Below are 27,902 nucleotides of genomic sequence, written 5' to 3' on the forward strand. Positions count from 1 at the left end.
GATGTGGACAGAGGATCACCAGTGTCCAAATTGGGACATTCATATGCTAGTTCTATAACTGACCTATGAACTGTCCCAAAACATTAAGGGGCATATGTATCAACATCACCATTTGCGATTCTCAAATAGCGATTGTTAAGGAATCGCTATTTGAGAATTGCAAAACGGGATGTATTTAAAAATTCGCAAACTTTTTGCGATTTCTTAAAATTCCTTAATTGCGATTAGCAAATTGCGAAATCGCAATTAAGGAATACCTGCCCATTCATTTCTATGGGCCAGGAGACCCATAGGAATGAATGGGAAGTAATTCTCAAATAGCGAATTCGCAATTTGCTAATCGCTATTTGAGAATAATTTCAAAGGTGCAAGGGTGTCATGATGACACCCTGATGCACCCCTGAAATGAGCATGTGTGTGCATATGGCGCACATACATGCCCTAAGGGCATGTATGAGCGTCACGTGGCACTTTGCAAAATTAAAAATAGTGCATTTTGAAAGGAAATCGCAAATTACCACCAACTGGAAGTTGGTGGTAATTTGCGATTTCTTAAGGATAATTCGCACAACTTGGGTGCTTTTTACATATCATTTAAGAAATCGCAATGTGCGATTTCTTAACTGGTTAGGCAAAATTAAGAAATCGCTAAATTAGCAATTCCTTAATTTTGCGATGGGATTTTGCCTAATACATCCCGTTTTGCGAATTTTTACTCGCAAACGCTGTATTTTGCGATTCGCAGCGTTTGCGAGTAAAAATTAGCTTGATACATATGCCCCTAAGTAACATCCCACTGTCTTCTTTTGCTCCCTTGCCGCTGCTTAGGCAACAACTTTAGTGATTGACAAATATCCAGCATTATTGATGAACTCCACTTTAAATAATGAAACATTAGAAGAAATGTAATTCTGAGAGCTCCATTAAAGATAGTGCAATAACAGGATGCCTATAAGTCCTGCTATAAGCTGTGTAGCTCAACATTACCATTGGTCTCTGCTGTCTGTAACCATATATATTAAAACAGTTTTCACTTAATCAGTGGAATGTTCTGAAACCATTATATTTAGGCCCAGAGACAAATATTGATTCTGCTGCTTTTTTCATGTAAATATGAATCTGCACACACCACATAATCCATCATCTGTTATATAATTGCCAATTTTAACAACCATCTAGCTCAAATGAAGGAAATTGCTTAAAGTTAACTGGACACCTTCAGCTCTTGATTGATGTAATTAGGCATGTTTTAGAAGTAACCATCTTGCCCTAACAATATATCCATCTCCATTTGATTTACAGGAAAAAGGGCTTTTGCCTGCTGCAGGAAGCACACATTTTAAGTAAATAAATGCAATTTAAGCAATTCATATTGAAATGTTCCTTATTTGCATTTATTTCACTATTAAAATTAACTAAATTTAAGTCACAGATACATTTCTAAAAGCACGCTTATTTCACAGGGTCACTCGGACTTTAGAAGAATCAGAAGTATGTTGCATCTATTGTCAAGATTTGGGCCCAGATTTACTATGATTTTGTGTCACTTTTGTGGCGTGGCCCTGATGCAAAAATAAATTTTGGCATTTACTAAGCCACGCTAAGCCACTTTGATTTGATTTTAATTTTATGTAGCACGGAGCATCTTGGCGCTGTCACTGACATCGATGGGAGCCTTACAATAGTGTTGCTCAATGATTAAAGAGCCAAGTCTTGAGAGATTTCTTACAGGACAGGAGGTCTGAACAGTTCTTTAGAGATTTCAATAGTGTTGCCATCCTCAGCAGAAAGCTTCTGCCTCCCCAAGATGCTCGTTTTGTCCTTGGTAGCACTAGACCCTTGTATTCAGAGGATCTGAGTTTTGTAGATGGAGCATACCAAATTAATCTATCTAAGAGATAGCCTGGGCCGATTTTGTGCAGGGCTTAAAAAGTCAAGCAGAGGACCTTAAACTCTATTCTCTGTGTCACTGGTAGCCAGTGTAGCTTGATCAAGGCTTGAGATACAGACTGATATTTTGGAATTCCTAACAAAAGTTGAGCTGATGCATTCTGTAGCATCTGCAATTTATGAAGAAATCTTTTCTGGATGCCCTTAAATAGGGCATTCCGATAATTTAGTTTGGATAGGGCAAGAGAGGTGACCACCAATTTCTACAGATCTGTGGGTATGGAGGGGCATATTTTCTTGATTATTTTTTGCGTGAAATATACTGATGAGTCAAGAGCTTTGACTTAATCTTCAAAGTTGTTTATTGTCAAAGACAATCCTCAGGATCTTCACTTTCCAAACTGGCGAGGGATGTACCCCCATTTCATGAGGGCCACAAGCTTGGTGACCAAAATGAAGTGCCTGAGCCGAGGAGAAGAATCTCTATTTTCCCGGAGTTAAGCTTTAGACAATTTGACATCATAAGTTACCTATTTGGGACACGTAAGCACTGAATCTTGAGACCGTGTCTTCAGGGTTGCCAGATAATGATACCACAATTTGGGTATCATCGGTGTAAGACACAACTGAGAACCTGAATGATTTGATCAACTTAGCCAGTGGGGTGACATAAAGAATGAACAACGTAGGGCTCCGCGAAAAGCTCTGAGGCACCCCATATGGCAGGCAAAACTGATCAGTAAGGAACTGTCCTAATGCAACATGCTGCACTCTCTCTGATAGAAAGGATTTTATGAGGCTGGGGGCAAGTACGCTGATCCCGAACTTGGTGAGTCAGTCAATCAGAATGGTATGACTGATCGTGTTAAAAGCCGCAGAGAGAACCAATAGTATCAGTGCAGCCTTGCTGCCTCCATCTAGGATTGATCTCCGCTCCTCCCAAGCTGCTACCAATGCTGTTGTGCATACTATGTTCATTTCTAAAACCATATTGGGTGTAGTCCAGCAGGCAGCGAGAGTGAATGAATGACATGAGCTCCATATTCTAAGCTTTCTCCAGTAGCTTAGTTGGAAAAGGTAACCCATAGACGAGCCTATAGCTACTAGGCTCTTGTGGATTAAGACCATTTTTTTTTCAAATTAAAGGTAGAATGAAAGCTTTCTTCTATTCAAAAGGGAATTAGCCAGTGTTAATTATTTGTTGAAAATCGTTGTAAGTTGAGTGCTTAGAATTACTGGCACAAGAGGAGCATCTTTTGTAGGAAAATTATCAAAGGGGATCCGAATTTAGTCGCTATGAGTAGATTAGACACCTGCTTTGTACAAAGCATGGTAAATTTCTCAAAAACAGGGGTGGGTTGCCCTTCCTTGCCTGTCGAAACAGTGGCAGATGATAGATAACTGGTTACAAAAGAGTCATAAACTTATGTCACTTTTGATTGAAAAATAATTTGCTAGGATATTACAAAACTCTTAACTGCAGTTGTTGCTATTGGGCATAGTCATTTTCACTAAGTGTTTTAAAGTATTAAAAAGCTCTTTTACCTAATTATTAAATTGTAGTATCTTGCTAGAAAATTATTTAGCCTTTTCTTCTACTATCATCCGTTTATATTCTGCGACTGCTTGCTTATAAATCTCTGTCTTGAGGATCATAGTGGGATCTCCAGATTCGCTCCTACCTTCGGTAGAGTTGTTTCTGGGCTCTCAAGCTCTTCGACAACCAGTGTTCCAAGGGAGTTTTAAACTTCTTCTGGTGAGAGCATGTCAACCACCCTGCCTAGCCAGGAGGAATAGTTATGTATAGTTGAGTCAAGATCTGTCCTGGGACTGGACTTACTTTCAAACAGAGTATCTGATTTTCAAAATGTAGGGCTGATTGATTAACATTCTGCCAGGCCGTGCCTTTGGTACCGTCGGGGTTCTTGCCACTCCTGGGCAAAGACTGAGGTTGAATAATATTAAACATTACAGCTTTATGATCAGACCACAGAAGTGTTAGTGGTCCAGTACCTGAAGACATGTTTTATTAGAGAAAATGCCATCCAATGCATGTCCTGCTTGGTGAGTGTGAAATTTGACTAGCTGATAATAGACGTAGGCTGACCATTGAGTCAATCTAAACGACAGTGTTATCATCGGCTATTGAAATCTCCCAGAAAGCTGGTAATAGACGTAGGCTGACCATTGAGTCAATCTAAACGACAGTGTTATCATCGGCTATTGAAATCTCCCAGAACCGAGAAATCTGCTGATTTAACACCGGATTCTAGCAATGGGCTTATACTTGATACAAAGGATGCTTTTGGTCCAAGTGGGTGGTATATCAATGAACCTCTAAAGGTGTAATGGTCAGTAAGTTCTATTTGAAAGAAAAGCGATTCACAGGTAGAACTGCTTTCAACGGAGAACATCGTACAGAAAGATTGGCACCTGCAACAATAACCAACCCAACTCCTCTCTTTTTTACTCTGTCTACATTAACAATTGTGTAGCTCGCTGGGATTGCCTGAGTCAAGTCAGGACCAGAAGCAATATCCAGTCAGGTTTCTGTAACAAAACGTATGTCTAGCTCATGTTTTTAATAGAAACTCTGCAAATTCAATTTTATGTCCGATTAACAATCTTGCAGTAATCACGGAACATTTAAAAACTTTGTGTGACGAATTGTGAAGTACGAGTTGTGAAAATCCTGAATTTTGACATTGGTGGCATTGCACCAAATATGAACCAAGGTACGGTTCGAGTGTGTTACAAAGTTAAAGGACAAAAGTTCTTCTTTGTATGCCTTTTTTTTTGGGGGGGGGCGAGTTTTATATAGCGGGAACACGACCTGAAGGTATCAGAGCACTTTACATGAGCACGATTTGTGTTACAGAAGAACGCGTTCATTTCTATTAGGCATGGGAAGTTGAGCGTCCCTGCCAAGACTCGAACCTGGTTCCCCAGCATCGAGGTAGACCGCTCTAGCTGTTAGGCCATATCCTCTCACCGTCCGCTTTATGTGGTTTGGTAAATAAAAAGTAATGCACCGCAGCGCATAGTGCTGGCTTGCATTACTTTGCATTGGGTAGGTGTTACATGGATGGAGCAGGGGCATTCCCATGCATCCACCCTAGTTTTTGAGTCCAAGATACATTTACAAAGACTTGTAAGCCTGGGTTTGTGTCAAAATGCTGTGTTGGCCCAACTGAGGTGTAAAGAGAAGAAATATCTTTATTTATCGTTGTTACTTCCTCTTTCCATGTGTGGTACATTCTTCAGCAGACAAGGAAAGAGGAATACACCTCTAAGGATTGTTTTTGGGTGAGAAGGTGTCCCTTCCAGAACAAAAAAAATCCTGCCTGTAATACAGGTATGTTTGGACAATTGTGCAAGGGTGACTGCATTGGCACTGGGCAGCACATAGTGTGCCAGCACATGGAAAGAGCACAAATGCTCTATATCTTTGTAAATATTAAGCATTTCTGCTCTCTCCCCTTCATGCAACGCAGCACAGCAAATCGCTTTGCTGCGCCGTGTTCCATTAAATAATAGTAAATGTGGCTTTCAATGTTTTAAATCATAAGCATCTCCCATTGAAACATGTGCTTAATAAATACGAAATACACTATACTTTTACTTCAGAACAGTTTAAGTGAAAGAGAATGCTGCAAAACTGCCACATAATTTGCTTTTCTTACCACATAGTTTAGTCAATCATGCTGCATAGTTTGGCCGTCTGCGGACACAACACTTTCAGCCTTGATTATAACCCTAAGCTGAGTGCTTTGCAGTTATGTCCTCGAAGTCATTATAGGACATGACCTGCTGCCTAGTTATTTTTTAGTAATGTGGAATAAGACGGCCAGCAAAGATTCTTATTAGCTCATAATGTTATATTATTTATTGTTACACGTGCATGAAGAAATTCACAATGTACACAATAAGAGTAATTCACCGATCGACCAATGTTAATCCTGTATTACTACTGAGAGAAGCAGCAAAAGATCTAGCTGGCATAAAACAACAATCTTAAATATTTGTTGAGCCTGAATGTCATAGGTTAAAATCAAGACAAGGTCAAACCTGCTTTTGAAATGTCGACCCCATTGTAAGGCCGATGATAAAATGTGTGACTGCTTTGCAGGCACTTCTGTTGCCTAACAGTGATGAAATGCCCTATATAAATACTGCATTATTAGTATTACCAAATCCTCAGACGTGTGCACATTTGTCATAATTCAAAAAGGAGACATCACTGGACTAGCCGACAGCAGGACCATGTAATCGATAAGTTCAGGAGTGCTGGAAGCATGGTGCCATAAATACTAATACAAATGTGTAATAAAAAAGTGAAATGTTTTAAATGAAAGGTGATGCACTGTGAACTTAGCACACTGGCCCTTTAACCTTCCTTCTAACAAGGTAATCTGATAGCCATTGATTTTTGTCACCTCAGTGGCTAAGAAGGCGATAGAATGATGTCCAGTTAGATGCATTGAAGCAGATCGCAAACAGAGGGCAAAATGAAACAAAATAAAAACTTCTCCATCCATTTCTCCGGCTCTTGTGATTATAATTTTAGTGCAAATTTAGTACAGGTACAAGTTAACAACAAGGATTGTATAGTTGCACATTGACCTTAAAACATTTGAGACGGGGCACTAAAGGTGAACATGCAGTATAAAGACATGCCAAGCAAAAAAAACGTTCACGAAAAACAAATTTTAAATTAGAAATGTATCGTTCTTAGGACTAAGTGTGTGTGTATATCTCCTGTTATCTTATATCATATGTACGACATCACTGATGATATTTTAAATTACATCATCGATAACATCACTGATGTCACAACTTGTGACATCATCCAGTGGTACCTCTACTCCGTTTACTTCATATGAAGAATATTCTAACCTAAAATACTTTTTTAGCTAATAATGTTTGTTTTACATCTATTAATCCACATGATGGTCTTTAACATACAGTACCATGTCCAAAGCCGTAAGCACGGAGTAGTGTCACAAACTCATGCATTCACCTCAATATAAAATGATACCATGCAGTGTATGACTATACAACAATACTGCAGATGTAGAAGTACTATTTCAGAGCAAGAGACCAACCATTGCTTTGCAAAATAATATCCATAACTAATAAAAATATAACCAGTACTGAAACGAAAACAGTAAATCCAAAACAGCTTATTATAAAAAGGATTTTAGTAATTTTACAAATTAGGTCAATAACGCATCATCACCTCTGTCATCACTGAAATCAAGAAGACCTATGGCAGTATTATGGATTATGTCATGAGTAATGTCATCAGTGATGTCATTATATCATCAGTGATGCCATTTATAATGTCATCAGTAAAGTCATATTGAGGTCATCCACAGTACATAGAAATATATTCGCTTTAACTGTTTTGTTTTTGCTTAAACCTTATGTGATAATATTTGATGTGTGTTCTAATCATAGCTACACTTTGACTGTGCTTGTTCAGTGAATAATACATTAAAAATACATTTTTTGCATTGCTAATTACTGACGTAGATTGACAAATCTGTGCATTCATAGCAAAACTGGCTAAGTGTTAGCTGGCCAAAGTTTGTGCAGATTCGTGCGAGGAAAAAGAAATAGGCAAAAAGATGCATTTCCTCTTTTAGCATCCATAGGACATTTTGCTTCCAGGTACAGTTAAAAAAAAAAAACCCTCAGAACAGAATAACACCTACGTTGGCATGAAAGTAGATCTTTTCCCAGAGGAGTGCCTTTGTTTTTGTTCGTTTGCGTAAATCCCTAGTTTTTGAGATATTAACTTTTTTTTTAAATGTGTCAGACGGACATCAGAGTGATAAGTTAGAGGTGTCATGACTGTACAAAAGGTGTTTTTCTTTTTAAATTTCTAATATCTGTAATGCCTTTTGATGAATTTGCATACAAGTTGCCAAACGCGTAGATGTTTAGATTACTCTGTTTTTTTCAAACCTATACAGATCCATCTGGGGAGCACAGTTAAATGATACTAATACTAATAACTGTGGCACGCTTTGTGAATCCACATAAAATCTTGTAGTTATTTACTATGTTTGTTTTTCCCTTGTATGTCAAAATCTGTGTACATATATAAAAGTGGATCCAAGTTAAAGGAGGGAATGCCTCATGTGCTAACAACTTTAGTTTAATGCATCTGGTTGAAATACTGCAGACTGTTAGAAAGTTAACTTGTGCAAAAATCATGTTCATCCAAAAAGAAAAAAATACTGGATCCCATGATTAAGAAACCAAAAAAATAGAACCATACCACCAAAAATTAATCAATAATTAAAACAATGTTTACTGTTAATTTGTGGCTACATGCCGTTACTATTGTTCATGTATAACACAGAAAGAAAATAAAAAGTAAAAAAAATAACGTTCCTTTAATAAGCATGTACAGTATCAATAAAACTGTTTGTTTATATTTTGGCCTAGATCTAGCAAGGCATCCTTTTGCTGGCTGTGCTAAAAGCCCTTTGAGTACAGCTACAGTGAAGATTGGCAGACCAAAACAGACTGAGTGCCGGGTATGGACGGTAAAGGAGAAAGAAGAATATATTATCAAACAGACAAGAAACATATTAATAGAATAGTAGATGTACAGTACAGTTGAGAGTGAAATATATATATTTAGAGGAAGGTGAACACAGGGAGAAAGCGAGGGACTGATAGCTGAGAGGGAATATAAAGAGATAGTAAGACTTAAGTAGCGTACTACTGGATGGTGTAAAGAAACACTAAATTTTGTAAAAGAAATATATTTTGTTTAATAGGAGCTACATAAAGCATAAAATTGTATAGCTAGAATGAAAGATTGATAGTTAGAAGACAACCATAGTGAGAAAGTTAGTTTTAGAGAGAGAAGCGGTTATTTATAGAGACCAATAAAGATGTGAATAAAATCTATTTCATTTCTGAGAGGTTATAAAAGGATAAAGTGGTGTGGATAGAATTGGAGTGTGGGAGAAAAAAAGAATTGTAGAGGTGCATGTTTGCATCATAAGGGAATGAGAAATGGAGCGAAACAGGTAAAGTATACATTATGAATAACACTGTAGAAAGGCAGGAATTGGGAATAAACAGAAAAGAGAGATGGAGACCATTTGTTATGTTTGGCATGTGATCGTCCTCCGAATTGTATGAGGGGCTGAAATAATTCTTCATAAATGCATTATTAACTTAAAATTCTTAAAATGTATAAATATAAAATGTAATGGTGTAATAGTACATTTAAATCTGTTGCGGTGGGGCTTTTATAAGGCACAATCTGGACATTTTTGAATCGCGATGCTTATCTGATTCCAGTACTGCTGAAGAGTTGAAATTATCTTGTCTTTTGATATCTACGTTTTGGGGGTAAACCAATAAAAATGTTTTCTAAAGGCAATTGTAAGGAACAGCTTAGACCAGAAATAATTTTCAGGGATGGCACATCTATGCGAGCTTTAGTTTGTTATGAAACTGCTAGAATAGTGACTAGATTTAAATTTTATACGGCTCTATATTTTCAATACCCCTTTATCAGAGGCGGTGTATCATTCTTTGAATATGCAATAAAACAGTCATTGCAATATGGATTATATATGGGGTATGTGTAATTCGCATAATTTGCATCGCTTAATCACGCGAATTTAAGGCAGAAATACGCATAATTATTTGTTATTATGTGAAATGCAAAAAGTGGTGTAACTGTGTAATTGCTGGATTTTGGGTAATAAGAGTAATGGGAAATTCGTTATTATTAGCAAATTATGCCAGAATTGTTTTAATTTTGCCCAGGTTTAGATATCCTCCAGCAGCCTGTAGAGCCCATGCTAAGGGTAGATCAAGCCATTTACTGAATAATTAGTGACTGAAATTCATGTGAATTAATTGATGCGGTGAATAGACAGTGGCAATGGAATTACGTGATTCTGCTGTTATGGCGTTTTCTACCTAGTCGTAGATTTGACTCGCATATCATTAATAACCTGCTGCATAACTTGAAGTAAAAAAATGTTTTCGAGAACTAACGGATCAAAAGGTACTAAAGGAAGCTACAGATGGTGCAGAGCAGTGCCAAACTCCTAGGCAAGGTTAACTCGTTGGTGTTCAACCTTAACATCATTGGAAAAATATCATTGATGTTGAATATGGTTGCAGAAATATTGTGATGTCAAAAATCTTTTGGAACTCTATCACAGGTAAGTATATTGTTTTGTTTTCCTTATCATTGTTAATAATATTGGGCCAGATGCATCAAGCGTTTTTCTCCTCGTAAACAGGCCGTATTGCAGATTCGGACCATTTGCGATCGCAAAAGCTTTTCTGATGCAGCAAACACAATTTTGCGATTCACTATTTGGAAGAGACATGTTTAGGCCATCCGTTCCAAATAGCGAATCCTAATGGTATGTATGAATGTTTTGTGACCGTGAATGCGGTTGCAAAACATTCGCATTTTACCACCTACTTCAAGTAGGTGGTAGCCCATTTGCAAATGGGAAGGGGTCCCCAAGGGACCCCTCACCTTTGTTAATGTTTGTAAAATTATTTTTTAAGAGCAGGCAGTAGTCCCGCGGACCACTGCCGGCTCTTAAAAAATGAAAAGAAAACTTTTCATTTTTGTTTTAGAAATGCATCCTGTTTGCCTTTAAGTATAACGGGCTGCATTTTTAAAAAAATGCTTTATTTAAAAGCAATCACAGACATAGTTGTCTGCTGAGCCCAGCAAGCCACCATCACTGTGAGTTTTGCGATTCCTAGGGTGTCGCAAATTGCGACCTATCTCATTAATATTCATGAGGTGGGTCACTAGCGATCCCATGGAAATCGCTAAAAGTGTTCCACACACTTTCATGTATTCCGTTTTGCGATTTCCTAATTGTGAATCGCAAAGATTTGCAATTATGAAATCGCAAAATGGTTTCTTTATTCATCTAGTCCATTGAGTTTTTAAATATTGGTGTTTATAGTGTTGCTTTAGTACAAAATATATTTTTTCCTAATTGTATTGTTTGTTGTTTTTTATGACAAAACCAGTCCTGGGTTTCTTGTGTTCCAGTTCGGGCTGGACTGTTCCCATTTGAGAAGGGAAAGATTGATTTGCATATGGCTGGGTTTGATGGTATGCAAAATAACAATGGACTGCCATGCTGCCCCAGGTAATTACCAGTGTCTGAGATTAGTTCAAGCATTCCATAACTACCTTTTTTGTATACTTTAGTATGATTAACACTGTTGTGCTGTTCCTATGAATCTATATAGGAGCTGCGTCTTTAGACAACGTAAACTAAGTGATTGCTGTCCAGACTGATTCCAGACACCCCCAAAGGATATGTTAGCTTTTAGACCCACTAGCTCACAGTGTCACCATAAGCCCCCTAACTTTACCAAGGAACGAATAGTCTCCGGCAACTATCAAACATGACAACCCTTGATCCTTCAGGGATCGTGGAAACTGTGCACTACTTTTCGCTTAGTCACTCGTGGTCACTTGGTCTCAGAGAAATACACAGAATAAATGATGGGGAGCGTTTTCAATAAGCAGGATCATTCTAGTATACAATACAAGTGCTGCAACAACCATTAGATAGAAACAGACATGTATGTTTGCAAGCAACAACAGAGTAAATAAAAGGTAGAATTCTACTATGGTGCTGAACAAATGACCATATGCAGGTAAATAGATACTTAGCAAAAACCAAGCGTGATCCTAGGATGCAAACCCTAGCTAAGTGTACATAGGTGTAACTATTTATTTATTTGTTTTATTTTGACAGTTTTGTATAGCGCGAACAAGACCCTTGCGTTTATCCGAGAGCTTTACAGTGCAGATATATTAACATAAAAACGTAAAAATACCGTGAACTAGGTGAATACAGTAATGGTAAACATTAGAGAACAGCACATATTTACAAGAGAATATAAATGATTCAAGTGAATTTGGCCAGAAGAATCGATTTAACTTCTTTTTTTTAAAAAAAGCTGCGGATGGATTAAGTCTAGTTTCTGGGGGAAAGGCATTCCAAATCCTAGGAGCCATTCCTGAGAAGGAACGGTAGTATGTTTTCTTCTTGGAGAAACGTTGTGGTTTAAGTAGAAGATTGTTAGAGCTCCTAGTAGATCTGTTACCACCCGATAGTACCAGATTCTCCGCTAGGTATCGCGGTGTTTTGTGATGTAAGACCTTATGTGTCATACAGGCGATTTTCAAATGGATTCTGGCCTCAAAAGGTAGCCAGTTGAGGGCACAAAGGTCAGGGGAAATGTGGCAGTTTCTTTTGGAGCCTGTGATGAGTCTTGCGGCTGTATTGATTGAGGCTCTTAGAGGAGCGGTCGTTGATCTGGGCAGGCCGCAAAGAGCAATATTCCCATAATCCACTCTGGGAATTACTAGAGATTGAACTGCCTGTTTAAAGTCACTGGCCGGTATGAAGGGTTTCAATTTTCTCAGGGTGTTAATCTGGAAATTAGATCCTTTAGCATGTATGTAGGTGTAAAGCCAATAATACCCCTAGGAAAGAGCCAACCCTATTACCTGATGGGAAAGAATGAAGGACCCCATCTTGGTCTCGAGTTGGACAACCCGCAAGGGATGTAAGAGCACTGCATGGTGGAGTTTCTGCTTGTAGGGACTTCAGCGTCTCATGTCAGCTTCTCTACTTGTTTGCCCAGCGAAGATGTGGTGCTTATATACCCAAAAGGTACCCTCGGGGGTTCTACCAAGATGTGTAATGATACTGTGGGCCTGTTGTTAAAGGATGACTATAGAGGTGACTTTTATACAGAGTTATTATATAGAAGATGGCAATCCTGCTGTGTGATACTAAGAATCCTCATGCATAATAAATTGGGCTAGTTTTCGAAGAAAACCACACAACATTTATTTGGCACATTACTAGGCAAAAGGTCAACACCAGAGCCATTATGTAGACCAAGGTAGGACAAATGAAGGTAAATGGTCGTGCAGCTACCGAGTCCTATATTGGGGTACATTGGGGCTTATAACACCCACTCCTCATCCAAATGACGATAAGATAAACTAATCATAAAATATGCCCGTCTAAGAAGCATAAAAACATTGTTAAACTAATGTAAAAAACCTCTAAAAACATGGTATATGTAAAAGCGATGTAAAAAGAGAAAACACATTTTAAAAAATCCTCTAAATAGTCAGTATACTGTTAAGACTAGCTGAGAACATGGAAAGCCATGGAGCTCAGTGAGAGCAAGGAGAGAAAATAAAACAAAGTTATGTTCCCGAATTCCAATTTGGCTTGTTTTGGAAAAAAGGCTGAATTGTTCCCATCACACGGAGAGCTAAATGTTTATGTATCCTGTGTGGGAGACGCAACATCACTGTTGCTTGCCTTCACGATGACGGTCCCTGAAACACCTTTTGCATCAGGTTAACGGAGGAAAGGTGATCTTGTCTTGTTCCCACAGCAGCTGCGGAGGAAGAACTCCACACCTGTGAGCCTTTAGCAGAGCCACTGTCAATTCTGACAGGAGCTGAAGCATCCCGTGGTGGCTCTTAGAATGCCGACATCAACATAGGAATACACTGAGGACACTGTAATACGTGGGCTTTAAGGGGTTCAGTAGTACGTCTACATCCAGTGGCACAACTAATGGTATTGTTAGATATATGTCCAACACGCATTTGTATCCACAGAATAGGCAGCGGAGCACAGGTAAGACGCAGTCAACCCAGACTGATCTGAACGATAGAAGTCAATGCTCGCTTTGCTCCTGAGGCTGAGATGTGCACAGATGGAGTACCATGCATTCACGGCAGCGTCGCACCAGAAGTGCTTTTTCCATCTCTTTGGAAACTGGGATGTCCATTGCATAGTAGGAAAATTAAAACTAGGATGCCAACTACAAGGAGTAGGACCAGTGGAAGCCCTCCAAAAATGCTTACTAATACTCAGTGTATGGATGATGGGATAACTCCAAAGATTGTCTGAAAGGTGCTTCATAGACCAAAACCCATGCTTTTAAATAGGTGCACAATCCCAATTATATCAGACATGTTAAAGATATAATGTACCTTTTCCCAGAAATGGAGCATTAAGTCTGTTCGGACTAGTATCTGTATCTCAGCTGAAGACCGTTCAACCTGGAGATCAAAAGTCTCTCAGGCTGAGGTTAAGGCCACATCCTTCAGTAGAAGCATGGCTTTCAGTCTGCTCAGAGAATCAAACTGTATATGGGAATCATTCAATGGAGGCCATAGCAGCACCTCCCTGACTGTATGGGTCGGTAGAAACAATACTTGCATACAGCAAGTATCCCTGGAACTTACTGTCACCAGATATGTGATGCCTGGCTGCATCCCACAACAACCTTGATCATTCAACATAAAATAACTCCCATTTGAGAGCAGTTTGAACACCGGATGAATCACAGCAGCTAGGGACCCTTTTAAGGGACAGGATACGTTTGCAACCGAAACATTACATGCTCCGTGAAGCATAATATCCTGACAAATCCGAGACCCACTTAAAGAACTCTCACAGTCTGAACCGCTGAGAAAAACTCAGTGTCCTCATTGCTGCATCTAATTTCATGTATATACCCCTCTCCCAATGCTTCAAACCTGCCTACCTGGTGATACTGTGGACAGTACTGAAATTGGAATGTTGTGACTGGCAGTGTAATATGGCCATGGATCAACCATTCTGTGGATAGTGACTTAGCCATGGTAAAAGGTAATTGATTCAGTTTTTTAATGTGCAGCATTGTACACTTTGCATCTCTCTGTGCCACTATTGTTTCTTTCTGTTAGACTGTATACAGAAAACAGAGACGTACTGTGGATACACGGCCAGCACATGTGACACGTCACAAGAACGCAATGAGTGTAACATCCAGCTCAATAATATAATGGATCGCAACTGTACTGGAGTGAATGTATGACATTGTTCTGCATTCTGTCCATCAATTGTTCTTTTTGCATTTGTCATACCGAGTGGGACGGGAATGCCCAGACATGGTTCCCTTGCTCTCTATTCCACTGGAGTCAAGCTATCTTGGCTGATGAGGGGGTGAAACCAGACGGAATAGTTTGGGATAGGGTTGCACATGATGTATATGGTCCAACTGAACTTTTGAAAATACCACACTTGTTTATAATTTTTTAAGTGATATCATCACCTCCAGTACTTTCTCTTATGATTGGGACTTTGAAACTGCAAATACTATTCTGTCGGATTTAGAAAAATCTACTGCATTTTGGAGTAATGAATTATATGATGATACATCTGACTTTGACACCATATATTGCTACCAATACTAAGATCATTATTTCTTGCACAAAGCTAGTATCCCAAATAATGTTTTCTCTTACCATCAATGGGAACATTGCCCAACACCACCAAAAGGTAGTTCAACAATGTTTGCAGAAAGGTTTGCTTATTTGTCTGGTTTTAACACTTCAGACCCAAGATCTGATTATTATAAGCTTGCACCTACACCTGCAAAGAAAAATAGGTTAACTAACATGAAACAGATGTATTCTGCTTCCTTTATTTCCCAGCTGTCCTTACAGGGTTTCGACTTTTGGAAGGACACCATAGACACAAAATTTGTCTGGGGACGACTAGAGATTTGCAAGTTCTATTATCCCTGTCAGGATAACCTCCCATCTTGTCAATCATGACTATTATACCAAGGAGGTTTATACTGCCTCTTTCTCTGGTCTCTTCAGAAGTCTCTATGTTTATATAAACAGCCTAATAATTTATTAATCCCCATGTAGTCTTGGGAAAATATTGCCTATCTATCTTTTGTCTAATTGTCCAGAATCAGCACATGGTAAAATTCATGCTTCTCAATTAGTTACGGTTCTATAATATAAAAACCACATTTATTTCACTTAGTTTTATTTTTCAAGAAAGTTCCTATCTATTTAGATTTAAGGATACTTCCTTACCTCATGAAGAACACTCCTGGATCTATCTTCAGTCACCAGTAAATTGTTCTCTCAAGATTGCTTTGCTAAGGGTGGAGAGTGTAGCCTAAGAGATTCAAGAGCATTTGATAAATATACTCCCTTTATTGTTATACATACACTACATTCAAATGGTTATGTCTCTCACCTTGTATTTAAATTCTTCACCACGCATTGGAACTTACAGTGGTTGGTGAATTAGGGCTCCTTAAAACCTCACTTGATGGGTAATTACCAGTGGTTGTTCCTATTTTGATTGTAGCGCCCTTTTGGTGTCTAAAGGCAATGAACAATATCCAAAGCTATATTTATTCCAGAGTAACACACCTTATATAAAGTTTCACTAATCTCAGCATTCCTGATTTAGCTGTTTCATATTGCATTTGATAGAGGTTCTTAGTTCTTAGTTATTGGCCCCATTGGGCAGACACTTTCTGCACACAACTCTCCTGTGTGTAATCGTTTAATCGATTATTTTATAAAACCGCTTAATTTCATGCAGAGTCCATAGTACTATGTGTACAGGCCTCGTACCACCTTATCTTGCAAAATTGGGAAGTGTAACACAAATGTTTCATTTTAATGTGGGGGTTACTTAACACAGCCCCACATATACCTGTTGTTAAGGGTTGTTTTTTTCACATTATCTAGACACTCTGAAAGACTTATGGAGAGAATCTCCGAACGACTTGCATAATGTCATTATATTTAAAACCCAGAGGTAGTTACCAACATTTGCTTGAAATACAGTAAGCTGACAGTTAATTAAAAAACCACAGCGCGGTACACGAAAACAACACTCAATTTGTCCTTTTTGCTCCCGTCCGCCAGATCGTTAAATACTACACTTCTATACACATTTGCCCCTGGAACCTCCTCTGATCAAGGTAAGGTCTTCCACTCCCGGTAAAATATAGAAGTGTTATTAGAGCTTTGGTACAGTTCTTACTACTTGGGAGGTTTAGTCTCAGTCTCTTCAGGCTCAATGTTATGTTTTTTACTTCATGTAGTCAATCCTCAGTGGAGTCACCTGGCTCCTTCCTCAGCATGCTCAGTCCCTTCTTCTGAGAGGTGGCACATCAACTGGCTGTGTTATTGGTGTGCTACTCAGCAACTGCTGGGCCGCTCAACTGGGAGATACAGGATCAGCAGTCCAAATTCATTGACTGTTTTTGAGGCCCTGCATGTGCCTGCCTTTGAAATCCTGGACAGGCTGATTCTTCCATTTACCATCTATAGACACTGTGGTAAGGTTCAACAGAGCCCATGCATAAACGTCTCCATTTTGAAATACACTTTTAAACTTGACATCTTTTTACATTGTGACTTTTTACATGCTTTTCAAGTACATGACAACATACTAAGAAAGTATTCTGCTTGCAGTACAATTTTTTAGAAAGCATTTTATCATGACATTTGTACACTCTGTCCTAGGCTTAGAAACACTGAGTATGTTGCCTTTGCTTAGGTTGTCCGGTTGGAGACTGCTCTGAATCTGAAAGACAAACAATCACATCAGCGTTGCTCCTCTGACACAGTGCGATCGTAACAAGGCTTTGATTATATAAACTACCTCAGCACCACATTCCACAGGGAAGAACTTCTACAGATCATCCTGCAATGCTTGCCTGTGACTGAGATGCTGCAATGATGACTCTAATTTCTATCCTGCAAAGAACGGTGGCCTGTTCTACACCAGAGTGGCTTCCTGATGCATCTTACACAGGTATGCGGAGTTGGGTTGTCCCAAGGGATCTGGCAAAGGGTACTACTACTATGCTCTCGCTAGCGTAGGTAGTATTGGGTAGTACTAGTATAAGAATGATAGATCTTCATATATTCATATACACACTATAAATGTCATAATGGTTGAACTATTTATCTTTTCGACCATTCTGGTAATGCTGAATACAGTACTTTGCTTCCTTTTGCAAATAATTGCAACTCATGTTTTTTTCACACCAGAATACAATTGCTTCAATAAATGTCTGTAAGTGCCAATTTCTATAATTTTTTATGTATCTCTTTGGGCATGCCTAAGTAACGAATGTGTAGATCAGTTTCCAGCATTTTTAGGTGGAATTAGAGTAGTCCTGTTCTGAGGTTGCAGACACCATCTGGTACACTGTAAGGTTAGGGGCCCAGATTCCACATTGTGACAAGCTAGGAACTGGGCCAACATACTCTGAAGAGTTTGAGTGGACTCAGTCCCCATATTTTGACGTTTATATTGTCCATTTACACAGTGCTACTTGAGTTGTCAAGTCTTTGGTGATGATGCAGCCATGCACAAGCTAATACTGTTGTGATGATGTGTCCAGGCACAAGCCAATATGCTACCTGCATTAAGTTAAAAGTGCATTGCTCAACCCATCTAAGTGCAGCAGCTAAGTCTCTATGTAGTACCTACCTGTTGAATTGTCCTAGCAGGCACCAAACTCAAGCTCCCCTGCTGGGGCAGTTTCTTTAAAAAGCACTTGCGGGGACGGCCGTAATAGTTATCTAATGTAATTACCATTGAGTTTGTTGCAATAGCTGCAGCTTGACATACTTGCTCATTCCTTGTTTTCCTTGGTCCCTGGAACGAGGAATTCCTGATTTGCATGGCATTCCTCCCTTTTTCCAATCCAAGAAAGGTGGATGCACAATCAGAAAAAAAAATTGGCCGCAGTTTCACATCCAAAGATGGGTGAAAAGGGCAATTGAATTCACCACTTTTATTAAACATTCATTAACTCTCCAATAGAAGCCACATTCTTGGCCCATAGACCAATTCTGAATTTAAAAAACCTGTGGGCTGTCTAGAGGTCAGACAACCGAAACACAATGCATGGTCATTGTCACTACATCAGGAAAACCCAAAGTACTTAATTTCCATCATCAACGTTCCTTTGGTCATCATGGACCTTTTACTTAAACAACATGACAACTGAGTGATTGCTTTTAAGCTGAAACATCTGGCAGTGCAGTTCCACTACTATGAGCATTCCCAGTTTTGTAATAATTCTGACGAAATACGTTGTATGTGGAGCTTTTCAGTTCAACATTGATATGCTCTTCACCCGGAGATAGAATGCTCTGGCAGAATATGAGGAGAGGTCACATATCATGTAGGCTCGATTTCTTCTTACTGCTTCAGAAGCCACTAGGCCAAAACCACAGACACAGAAGAATCGAGACAAAGGAACAGAAAGGGGCATCACCTTTGGTTCATGGACACAAATTTGAAGATATGCTTTGTGTAGTTCTTTGCTGTGAGCTTTAGTGGAAAAGAAGCAGCCCTATTTTACCTGGGACAGCCTTTCCACCTTTCGCAATTATTCTTTAATTGTCCCTTGTTTTCATGCCCTTTTTTTTTTTACATAAATAAAAATGTTATTTGATTTTTTTCAGGGAATAATGAAGTTGGAGAAATATTATTTTAAGGACTAGTTCGAAGCTAAATAAGAAAACTGCCAACAACAACATATCTATTTTTCTGCTATCTTCCCTCACATATGACACTGGAGCCTGATAAACTGTCTGCCAGAGATCACAAATGCCACATGCTGTGCTTTTTTTTCTTCTGCAGCTGACAAAGGATATTTTTTTCTTAATCATTATCATATCATCTTATTTTTTTTCTTTGCTATCTCTAACGCAAGAGTCAAGGGGTTTGGGAGCAAACACACAAAAACAGATATTTCTGAGAGAGCAGGAGATTGGGCAGAGGTCAGGAAAAGGGGTAATTATTGTTAAATGTCAGGTTAACTCTGAAGACTTCTGCTCATCCGACGGCGCGCAGATTAGTCTAGATGGAGACATTTCCAGCACGGTCTGTTTGGCCAATCACAGGCTGTTGGGATTAGCCAAATTACTCCTCTCATCTGCCCGCACACAGAAAGGTCATTTCCACTCCCTGCTTCCCTTTTAAAATGTGTCTTTTTATTTGTGTAGTTTCCGTGCAGGAAATAAGGTCCCTTTTATCAGGGAATTAAATATTCAGCATCTAAAAGTAACATTTTTTTTTTAGAGTCACTTCACTCACTTTTAAGACCTCTTTTATCCTTTTAAAAGCTAAAGATCTTTTGAAGTATCAGACTACCAGGCTATGACTTCGATATTTCCCACATTTTTTTTCCTAGTGTGGTTTTGTAATTTTATTTCCTTCTGCATTCAACTGTTAAAGGTATTTTTATATTCTATTTCAATAGCTTTATAAGAAAGAGTGCTTTCTGAAGTTTTTAGTTTTTTTCTTGCACATCCCAATTTTGGATTGACTTAGGGCCTGATTTAGAGTTTGGTGGCTCAGCGACTCCATCACAAATCTAATAGATATCTTGTCTGTCTTATTACAAGTACATTATGTCCTATCCATAACCTCAGCCAGCAATTATCAGGTCACATCTCATAATTTGCCAAGCACATCACCCCTCTTTGCCAATACTCACAATCACATCTAGACCTAGACTACACAAGCACACACACACACACACATATATACCATGTTCACAACACATAGATGCGACCTCAGGCACATCTAACTAATCCCCACACACCCTCAAACTACTTAACTCACAATCACAACACACCTAATCACTTATTACAGGCTTATCACAGGCTTGACATTCTCTATCACAGAAACATGGCTCACTCCCAGCATCTTGGTGCATTCTAGATGTCTTTGTGCCCACAGGATGCAGCATTCAGAATATAGACTGCGTATTTAAGGAGGGAGGGGGTCTTGCTGTAATCCATATGTTTCCTTTTTCTTGCACTTTAGGCGAGCATGCAACAATCACCGCCACATAGCTTCTGATACACTTCACACTGTCTGCAACTCAGTCTACCACTTTCCATTTCATTAAATGGTTATGTCAGCATATAATTTGTAAACCAATAAGTGCCGGGACCAAAGTTTTGCTCAGAAGCTTGCAGCCTGATCTATTGAATGTTGGGGTCTAAAATACTAAATCTTGCCTCTTTCATTCACCAATAGACACTTCCTGCCCATTTATTGCATTATTTCTGTTTTTCTATTTTGTTCCTCCTTTCTATATTTGTCACATTGTTTCTGTATTTCTCTTTCCCCTTCTTTTCCCTTTTAAATAATTCTGCTCTTTTGCTGTGGGTCAGAGTCAGATGAATAAAACAAGTAGTCGTCCTAACAAATGAGTGCTGTTTGGCCTCGCGTGCAACTATTGACTCAAGTTAAGCACATGTTTATGGGCCTCCTCACCACTTTATACATCTGGTACGCCCACACCTCCCTCCTTGTTGACTTCTAACTCCCAGACAACTCATGCATGAAAACCCAAGATACATTTGTCTGAATTTATAGACACACTCAACATATTACAGTACGTCACTCAACCAACACACTCCAGATGTCTACTCCTCAAAATCACCTTCTCGACATCACCAACCATCCATTGCAAACCTCCCATACAGTTGGATTAGACCACTTACCTTGCTAACCCGATCTTCCTGCTCATCATCCAACAAACACATCGAGGTTCACCTAAAAGTAAGAACAATAAACTTACAGTTCCTCCAAAGAAAACTCTTTTCTCATTCTGCCATCTCCAGAGCTGATGTCAAAACTCTTCCAAATAGCTTCACCACATCTCTAGAAAACTTTGTAAACACCCAGGTTCCAATTAAAACACACAAGTGCAACCAAAATCCTTCCATACTGTTGCCCTCCAAGGAACTGACTGACAACAAAAACTCCATTTAGAGGCAGAGAAGGAAAGAGAAGAACAACATAACCAGTGATGACCTCATGCTGCTGACGTTCTCCACGCAATTGCAGACACCTCATCACAACAGACATGAAGAAGCACTACAAAAACATCATAATTTAATGAGGATGTCAACTGAAGCAGAACAACCTTCATGACAATCAAGAACTGCATAAATCCCCTGCCTGAACTTCAAGCCCCACACTCTGGAAATATGTGCAATTAGGGAAATCAAGCAGAAGAATTGCCAATGACATCAACAGTTAAAGGTGACCCTTTTCTCATGCTATTGCTGGACCTCTCAAACACCTTTGACATTGTCAATCATCCCACCCCCATCCACACCCTGAAGTCTTGAGTGAGGTTCACTGGTAATATCCTTCAATGGTTCTCTTCCTACCTGTGCAGCCAACAACAGTTTATTCTCATGGCCACCCCCAGATCTGAGAAAATCCCAATCTGCTGCGGAAACCGCGAGAGGTTTCTCTTATCCCACCATCTTCAATAACTACCTGGAACCTCTTGGGATACTACTAACCAATAACAGCATAAAAACACACCAATAAGCCAATAAAACACAATTCAAATTCAAAGCCTCCTGTGCTCTGGGCATAGATGCATCAAACACTGGCTACATCGCATCCAGGTATAGATGTTCAGCATATTGCTGAAGCTCAAATACATCAAAACAGAATTCTTAATGTTCACCAAGTACAACAAGAACCAGTTACTCCAAACCTGGCCACCTATGTGAACATAGATAGATTTGAACTTCAACTTCCACCCAATGCAAAGCTGCTCAGATTTAATTTAGACTTTAACAAGACCTATGACCTCTGACCAGTGATCCCTGCTCTCCCCTCAGGCAGCTCAGTCTCTGCCGCTGCCCCCAGCACCTCTCTCTGGTAGGTGTTCGAGGCCCTCCCCCACCCGCAGGCTCCTGCCTGCGTCAAATTCCTGGTGGTCCAGTGGGGGACCCTCTTCTGCTGGTCTGCTCCGCTGCCTTCTCTGTTCTGTCTTCTGTCTGTGTTGCCTGTTACTGTGCCTCTGTCTTTCTGTCTTTTTTCTGTTACTGTGCCTTTTTGTGATTGTGCATGTTTTTCTGTTTTTTCACTGTTCACAGTGCCTTGTTTTTTTTGCCACTCTTTTCCACCGGCTGCGGCTCCCCTGGCCCCTCCCCCCCCCTGCCGGTTTCCCGCCGCCACCTCCCAGCTGTGTTTCCCTCCCTATTTCCTATTTAATGGTGGCTGCTGCATGATCGGTTGAGCAGGACCTCTGGCCAGTAATCCCTGCTCTCCCATCACGCAGCTCCGTCTCTCGTCACTGCCGCTGCTCCAGCACCTCTCTCTGGTAGGTGTTCGAGGCTCTCCTCCACCCGTAGGCTCCTGCCTGTGCCTCATCCCTGGTGGTCCAGTGGGAGAACCTTGCTGTTCTGCTGGTCCACTCAGCTGCCTTCTCTATTCTGTCTTTTCTCTGTTTTGCCTGTTACATTGCCTCTGTCTTTCTGTCTTTTGTCTGTTACTCTGTATTTTTTCTGTTACTGTGCCTTTTTGTGAATGTGCCTGGATTTCAGTTTTTTCCATGTTTCCGCTGTTCACTGTGCCTTGTTGTGTTTTTGCCACCTTTTTCCTGCCGCTGCTGCCCCCGCGGCCCCTTCCCTCCCCCTTGCCGGTTTCCCGCTCCTGCCTCCCAGCTGCATTTCCCTCCGCGTTCCCTATTTAATGGCGGCCGCGCGCAGTTAGCGCCCCGCTGGCCCGACAAAGGCATGTCAAAGGCAAGCCCATCTGTGACCTGACCGTGAACAGCGCCAGGGACCCTGGCTCTCCAAAAACCCACTGCCACGACTCAGCTGCCCTCCATGCACTCAACCGTGGACTGAACAACAACTGCCAGCTGTCCACATCTAACACCACCCACGGCCAGTTCTCCTGCCGACACTGCTGACGAGCCTTCACCAACCTCCACACTCCCACAGCCAGCGCTCTGACGCCGGACGCTAGCACACCTGAAGCCCTGGGGTGCATCGTCCTCAACATGCGCTCCATACACAGACATGCAGTAGAAATCTGGGACCTCCTCAATAACCTCTCGCCAGATGTAAACTTCTTCATGGAAACCTGGACCAACTCCACCTCCACCCCTGACATCGCTATCGCCATCCCCGATGGATAAAAGATCCAGAGGAAAGACTCGCCATCGCACACAAGAACTCCCTCTGAATCACCACCTCCTGCACGAACGACTCCTCGTCCCCCACGCCACAACTCCATTTCTAGATCCATACCAGCCCCAGAACAACCCTTTGTGGCACCCTCACCTACAGACCACCTGGACCATGAACCGTGTTCACCACTACCATTACCGACCTCATCGCGGCCCATGCTATCGCCTCTATGGACTTCATACTGCTCGGAGACCTCAACTTCCACCTGGACAACATCAGTGACCCCAACTCCTCCACCCTCCTGGACAACCTCACCAACATTGGGCTGAGGCAGCTTGTCACCACCCCCACCCACAAGGCCGGCCACACCCTCGACCTCCTCTTCGCAGGAGGTAACAACATCCACTTCAGCCACACCACGCAACCCCCTTGGATGGACCACCAATGCATACACTTCTCTTTCGAGAGAACCATCCTTTTCAAACCCACACCCTCCTCCCCCACAAAGGAACTGGAGCAGGGGCACTGAGGAGCACCTCAACTCCACCCTCAACCATGATCTCCCTCCCGCCGCAACCAATGTCAACTCTACAGCTAACGAACTACACAGATGGATCACCAAGTGCACAGACAAGCTCGCCCCCCTCCGCAACTCAGACAGACATCACCTCAGGAAAGCCACCCGGGTCACCTCTGACCTCCAAGAATCCAGACACACCTGCAGACGTCTCAAGAAGAGATGAAGAAACAGCAAAACCTCGTAAGATCAGACCACCTACAAAAACGCCATGACAGAATACCACCAACTCATCAGATCCACCAAGAGGACCTTCATCCAGAACAAAATCCTCACCATCTCCAGCAACTCAAAGGAGATCTTCAGCTTCATTCAGTAATTCACCAACCCCGCCCCCCCCCAGCAAAGCTACAAACATCACATCCTCCCAGGACCTTTGCAACAAACTCGGCTCCTACTTCCATTTGAAAATCAAGTCCCTGTACGACAACTAAAACTAACAGACCCCAGACACCGAAACCACACCTTACTCCAGCAACATCAGCAAGCCTACCATCTCTGCCTGGACCCCGGTCACCACTGAAGACACCGCCACGACCATGAAAAGCATTCACTCAGGAGCCCCGACGGACCTCTGTCTACCACACATCTTCCACAGAGCAACCACCACCATAGCACCTGAGCTATGACACACTATCAACGCTACTTTTGAATGCGGCACTTTCCCCAACAACTGGAAATGTGCAGAAGTCAAGCCCCTCCTCAAGAAGCCCTCGGCTGACCCAACAGGCCTGAAGAACTACCTATCCATCCTCTTCTCCCCTTTGCGGTCAAAGTCACTGAGAAGATCTCCTACATCCATCTAACAAACTTCATCAAAGACAACTCCATCCTTGACCCTTCCTAGTCCGGATTCCGCAGCAACCAAAGCACTGAGACTGCCTTTCTCGCTGCCACAGATGACATCCACGCCCTCCTCGACCAGGTCCACACCACCGCCCTCATCCTACTTGATCTCACTGCAGCCTTCGACATCGTCTTCCACTGCACTCTCACCGACAGACTCCACAATGCTGGCATTCAGGGATCTGCCCTCAACTGGATCCGCTCCTTCCTCACTGGGAAAACCCAAAGAATAAAACTTCCGTCCTTCCTCTCCGAACCCACAGAGATCAACTGCGGAGTACCCCAATGATCATCGCTCAGCCCCACGCTCTTCAACATCTACTTGGCCCTCCTCGCCGCCATCATCCGACTGCATAGACTTAGCATAGTATCATATGCTGACGACACCCAGCTCATCCTCTCCTTCACGAAGGAACCCAACACCACCAGACTCCGCTTCCAGGAAGGAATGAAAGATGTTGCATCCTGGATGAGCTGCAGCTGCCTTAAGCTCAACTCGGAGAAGACAGAAGTCCTCCTCCTTGGACCCACCACCTCAGCATGGGACAACTCCTGGTGGCCCACCGCCCTCAGCAACCTCCCTACTCCCACGCACCACACCCGGAACCTTGGCATCATACTAGACTCCTCCCTCACCATGACCCGACAGATCAACACCATCGCCTCCACTTGCTTCAACACCCTCCACATCCTTCAAAAGACCTTCAAGTGGATCCCCCCGAATCCAGAAAGACAGTCACCCATGCACTCATAACAAGCAGAAACGCCCTGTACACTGGAATCAACAAATCCCTGCTATGCAAGCTCCAGACCATCCAGAACACTGCGGCCACGCTCGTCCTCTGCATCCCACGATATGAACACATCACCCATCACCTGCAAGACCTCCACTGGCTCCCCATCGAGAAGAGAGGAACCTTCAAACTTTTCACTCATGCCTACAAATCCCTTCACAACACCAGACCCCAATACCTCAACGATAGAATCTCCTTCCACATACCCAAGAGAAACCTCCGCTCTGCCGACCTTGCCCTCGCTAAAATCCCACGCATCCTTAGAGCCAGGGCTGGTGGAAGAGACTTCTCCTACGTAGTGGCAAAGGCCTGGAACGAGCTCCCGATCAACATCAGACACTCTCCCACTCTACACACCTTCAGCAGGCACCTCAAGACCTGGCTCTTTGTCTGATTCGGAGATGCACCCCCTAGCCCCTTAAGACCCTCATGAGTGAGTAGCACATTTCACTAACCCCTGATTGATTGATTGATTGATTGATTGATTGATTTTGAACTCACAATCAGCGAGCTCTAGTAGTTGTCAGGCAAATCCCTTTTCCACCCTCCTCTTCCTTACAACATAGTCATGGTTATTCCCTATTGACTTGTGACCGCATCCAAGGAAGGCTCACTAATAGGTCATACTTAAGAGTTCCCCTTTGACTCTTCAGGAGTTAGTCAAAATTCCCTACAGTGCTGCAGCATTGTTAGCGGTTAGTCACCTGGAATCCCACAGGTCTAGTTGTAGTCTTAGCTATTCCAGCGGTATGGAAACATTCAGCAGTGCAGTGAGTGCCCTCTCCACGAGAAATCGCAAGTCCAGATCCTATTCCGTGAAGTCAGACTGCCTGGCGTATATGTGGGAGCAGGCACACGAACTCTCCCTCAAGCCGTGCTGATGGCTTGTCCCATCTATTAGAGCTGGGAGCTGATGTTGGGTGAAGCCAGCAGGGAGACCAGCAGGCATTAACCTCAAGTTCTGGTCGCAGGCAGAAGTCTTGTATAGCTTCTTCTCATACAGCCTGTCTGGTTGCTTGGCAGATAACACATTTTGGGATCTCAACATCCCCTACTTATAGTCCTTTTCCAGACACCAAATGAGATTTAGGGTCTTAGTCTTTGAAGTTTTATGTTGGGGCTCTGCTTCTTTTGAAGTATAAATGTCTCCTTTTCTTCTTTCCTCATGGATGGCTGTCTGTCACAGATGAAAGTCTCTGAAGTTGACAGACCCACAACTCAGTTCATGGGAGGGACCAGAGTTACACCTGAGTGTCATAATATGTGCATCAAAGGTTAAGTCCTGGGTTCCCAGCCCTGCGCTTTATGATTCCATTATGAACCCCATTTCCTTCCTGAGATGTGTCCTGGCCCCTTCTTTGTGATCTATCACTAAATAAAGGAGCAGCCTTTTGAAATGTACAGGGGGATTCTCTTCCCTTGTCCTCCAGTAATTGTCCCACCGAGCTCACAGGAATGCAGCAATACACAAGTCTGTCTTGGGGGATTCCTCAACTCCTCATGTCTTTAGCAAGCAGGCCTGGGCTTCCTAAAATTGAGCCCAGGGTCCTCCATGTAACGTAACATTGCAGACATACTTCCACTCACTGTACTTTCACAGCACACTTACTCTCCAGGACTGTTACTGCCATGCAGTGTGCCACTACAGACACACATACATTCCGCACCCATAGTCAGTTTGCGCGCACTGTTCAGTACGGTAGCCTCTCTGTATTGTACCAGAATGTGCTTTTTGCAAACACACACACACTCACCCTCTGCGAGCTGCCCAACACTTCACTCTTCATGTGTTTTACTTCACACAAGCACACATACTCCCAGCATACGCTTTCATTATGCACGCACTTAACAGCACTGCATTGCTCATTTAATGTATTCCTCAAAGGCATACATACATAGAGCACATGCACTAATACCACATGGACTACACAGTACTGCCCTATACCTGTAC

At 41.7% G+C, this 27,902-nt stretch overlaps 1 long non-coding RNA gene across 3 annotated transcripts in view; it reads left to right on the forward strand.

Moving 5' to 3' along the window:
* Positions 1–27,902, forward strand: part of LOC146860593 (uncharacterized) — a 196,961-nt gene that overhangs the window by 73,705 nt on the left and 95,354 nt on the right. The window contains exon 4 of one of the 3 annotated variants that reach the window (XR_014979184.1): positions 8,347–8,442. The exons of the other annotated variants lie outside the window; for them this stretch is intronic. This is a non-coding gene — a long non-coding RNA (uncharacterized LOC146860593). Of the gene's footprint in view, positions 1–8,346; positions 8,443–27,902 lie in introns of those variants that run through there. 3 annotated transcript variants of the gene reach the window in all.

Source organism: Triturus cristatus, chromosome 3_1 (genome assembly GCF_964204655.1).
Source record: "Triturus cristatus chromosome 3_1, aTriCri1.1, whole genome shotgun sequence".
Taxonomy (NCBI): domain Eukaryota; kingdom Metazoa; phylum Chordata; class Amphibia; order Caudata; family Salamandridae; genus Triturus; species Triturus cristatus.